The following is a 4,584-nucleotide window of genomic DNA, read 5'->3' on the forward strand; positions in this document are numbered from 1 at the left end:
GGCCCCCAAAATTTGATATAAATTGATTTATAGCATTAATGCAAAAAATTAATGCGATTTTCTCTTTAATTTTTTAATGTGAACAATTATTATGCTTTAGGTAAATTTAAACTTATTTTTGCAGGCCAAGTCCACTTATTTATCAATAAATAGAAAAACCCCCAAATATTAAGTGACTCAGAGACACAAATAACATATTTGGACGCTCACAAGCGACAATTAATGTGAATCACATTAAAATTTTAATGTGCAAGTGTGATAACGCCGTAAGGACGAGAAGGTCAATGAGGATCTGAAAAAACCTTGAGAAGGCCGTAGGAAAAATTTCATTTTTGGGTTACCGGTGACCCAATCGTCCTTAAAGGGCTACGGAGTAACTGAAGGTGAAATTAATTTTGAAACTCTGAGTAAAAAAGTTAGGGAGTTTTTTCAAGGAATATTTTGCGGCAAAAATTGATGATTTCTTACAGAAAAACTTTCAATTCCATGACTATTGAAGCTTGTCAATTGTAACTAAATTAATAAGTGATTTTCGCATAGGATTTTCTTGTTTTTTTAAAACAAAAATAGGTAAAGCGTATCAAAAATATATTTTAATATCTTATTAAAGTTTTAAGAAAAAAATAAAGCAGAAAATTCTTGGTCTAAAGGAATACATAAAATAAAATTTTCCTTTAAAAAAGGATTTTCCACTTAATTCGTGACAAGCTATACAAAGTTTATATATAGTCATTCGGGGAGAGATGGAACACCTTTTTTATATTCAATATTGTGGATACGTTTTGAATGCGAGACAAAGACGAATCTCACTGCTTTATCATTTGAAGATTTTAAATTTAAGATATCAATATTAGAAAAGCCTAGATGAAAATAGTCACTTCGAAAAATAGAATTTAAAAAAAGTTGCATTTTGAGGCACTCAAAAAAAAGTGAGGGTGAGATGGAACACCCCTAATTTTAGCAAAATATTTATAGTTTATTTTATTAATTTAGAATTGGAGGGAAGTGATTTTAGACATGAACACTATTTCATTGAATTTATTGGAGTTTATTTTATTTTTTCAGTATAATTGATTTATTTTGTGGAATATGTGGCTCATATACTTTGATAGCAATTTCGCTGACTGAATGTATCAAATCAGTCTTACCAGAAATTTAGGGAAAATAATTTCTAAGATTTACTTGAACAGATTTTGAAGAACATTGACCAAAATTCACACCGGAAGTGTTGCCAAAACTATTAAGTTCCATCTCTCCTCAACCCCCAAATACACGTATTCTTATGGCGAAATAAAAATTTTCGGACATTTTTCAGACATCCAAAAAATTCGATTTCAATTTTTTCGTACAATTTTTAAGGTAGAAAGCTGTAACTTTGGGGTTTTCATTAGAATGTTGAAGGGCACAAATAGGCCAAATGAGGTAGAGATCGTGCATAGGGTGGAGGCAGGAGGCGAAGTGGTCCATCTCTCCCACTGTTCCAACTCTCCTCGAATGACTATATTTTAACACCTCACACAGCTTATTATTTCAAATGTTCTAAAAACTCCGTATCTATTTTACTCTGAGTTGGACAATTTTGAAAACAAAAATAACATAACCTAGAGATGCAAATTTTGGGGGAAATAATTCCAAAGTTTTCTAATTGAAATTCATATTATTTATAAATACATTTTAAAGCAAAGAAATTGACTTTCTGGACAACGTACCTCATTTTCCTAAACTAGTTTAATTTTTAAGGATATGAGGTTATATTTGGTCTAACCTAAAAGTAAACACATGACTTCGTAAAGTTCATTTTTTTCACGAAAGAATGAAGTTAGAATGAGAGACCTTTTGGAGTAAAAACCTCAAAAGAATTTAAATTAACCTCAACTATATTTTCTAAACAATTAATAATTCCTAAGAGCCTTTGCATATTGAAGGTTATGTTTGACATAACCTCAACTACCCTACTACTTTATTGGCTCAGTATGAGGAACAGATCCTGTTATTATTACAATTCGGGTGTTTTTAAAAGGTAAACTAAAAATAACAATTTGATTTATTGATTGAATTTAAAAATATTTTCAACTTTTTTAAGGTTAGAAGGGACTTAGATGCATTCATAAAAAAATCACCGAGTTGATTTCTAGGAATTAAATTTGTAAATAGGGGGAGGATAAAGTACTTCTACGGATGGTATTGACAAATGAACACCAATTTAGTGCGAAAAAGTCGCAGATCATTATCGACTTTCACAAAGATCTAAACGAGCTTTGAAGTGATCGACAGTTATGCAATATCTTTGCAAAGATCAACGGATCAGAACGATTTTTAAGAGAATGGACAGATCGACATGATTCTAAAACGATCGACAGATCTGCAAGATCTTTGCAGAAATCCACACGGTAGACACGTTCTTAGAGAGGATCGATAGAGTGGCTTAACTTTTCGAAAGATCGACAGATGGGAAGATAAGATTTAGCCAGGTGTCAGTTCTCCATTTCGGATTACCGATGCATCCAGGCTACAATTTGGACTTCTTATGCTTTCCCACTCCTATTCTATCTTCGATAGGGGCAGCCGCTGTATATCACAGCTCTGTATAAACCTAGTGCCGCTACTGTAAAGATTGCCAGATATGCTAAACCTTTGCAGAAATCAGATCAGAACGATTTTTCAGAGATTAACAGATTGATACGATTTTAAAGCGATCGACAAATCTTCAAGATATTTACAGAAACGACTGACATGTTCCTAGAAGGGGTCGATACGGCCGACAGATTGACTCGACTCTTGCAAAGATCGACAGATCACAAGGAATTTACAGAGATTAGTAGATTAATACAAATTTCTACAGAGCTCTCTCGAAAGGATTTATAGTTCTGTTCGATATTTTAATGATCGACAGATCGGAAGGAATTTTCAGAAATCGGCAGATCAACACGATCTTTACAGAGATCGATATATCGACATCTTTGAAGAGATTGACAGTTATGCTAAATCTTGTGTAGAAATCAATACAACATAACGATTTTTCAAAGAATGACAGATCTACTAGATCTTTGTAGAAACCAACAGATCCACACGTTTTTTGAACAGATCGACAGATCGGCACGTTCAATGAAGGAATCGACAGATTAGTTCTGCCTGTGACGGATTGACAGACCGGAATGAATTATCAACACACGATCTTTGAAAGGATTATTAAATCGACAGAAATTTAGCAAATCGGCATGGTCTTCCCAAGATAAATCGGCACGATATCCTCCTCATCGACAGATCGATATTTTGCGGATATCGATAAAATCTTTGAAAAGATCGAAAGATCAATAAAGTCTTTGTAGAAATAGAAAAGATACGATCTTTACAAAAGACCAAAAAATCGCCACGATCCTTGTGCAGATCGGTAGATCGACACGATCCTTAACCCTTTAAGAACGAGAGGCGCTAGTGTTTGACAGCTGTCACCCGGTTATGGAACTACCGAATATAGACGATTTGAGCGTACCGCGATCTGTCGATATTTACAAAGATATCTAGGCTGCATCTTTCTCTATTTCCCCTTTACAGGTTTTATCAGCGAATATTTGCTCCAAAATACTATTTTTAGGTTATGTCATTTGTTACGTCAATTCCCATACCAAAAATTCCCAAAGTCTGTTCTTTTTTTTTAAATAAAATTTGTCTAAAATAATAATCAAGTGAGAAAATAAAAGTTCATTTTACATTACGAAAATGTAATGATTAACTAATAAAGCCTTATTAACATGAAATTGAATATTTCAGACTGCAAAAAATATTTTAAGTTATTCGCATTCTCGGATTGGCTGGAGCTTTTAGGCTTTCAAAATATTCAAAGCTCCAGCCAATCAAAGGACCCAATGGGATTAAAATATTGTATCAGATTAAATATTCAATTGCATTCCAATGGCGCCTTTTGCGCTTCTACAAAAATTCATAAAAGTTTCATAAGTTAAATAAATTGTTTTATCATAAATAAATTTTATGTTTATAATTTCAAATGAATTGCACATCTGTAGATAGGTTAAGCCTAAAGTTTCTTTTAATTAATTAAAAATTTCTCAGTCATTTGTTACTTTAAACATAAAATAATAAATATTAAAGAAGAGTCTTTAGTTTTAATTGAAGAATACTTTTCTAGAGCCAATACTTTAATATTTAATTTTTTTTTATTTTGCTAAATTTTATGAATAAATTTTGGACATCACTGAAAAGCACTTTCAAACGAATGTAATCTATTCCCAAACAACTTGCATAGACAATTATGTTTTTTTTTATATTTTTGTGTTTTTCCTTTACGAAATATCAAATCTTTTACACTATTAATTTGCGATAGTATATTTTTTTTTTAGTTTTTTTTTCTTTAACATTTTGATCCTACGATAGTAAAAATGTGTAGGTAAAATATAATAATGAATAAACTTACAATCAGTCTCTATAGAGAGTCCATATTTCATTTGTTTTGTTACCTAATATAATTTACACAAATTAATTTAAATTAAAAATTTTATATAAAATTTTTACTAATATATTACTTACACATTTTATTTTCTTTAGTAATAACTTAAAAACAAAGAA

This window comes from Phlebotomus papatasi, chromosome 3 (genome assembly GCF_024763615.1).
Source record: "Phlebotomus papatasi isolate M1 chromosome 3, Ppap_2.1, whole genome shotgun sequence".
Classification (NCBI taxonomy): Eukaryota; Metazoa; Arthropoda; class Insecta; order Diptera; family Psychodidae; genus Phlebotomus; species Phlebotomus papatasi.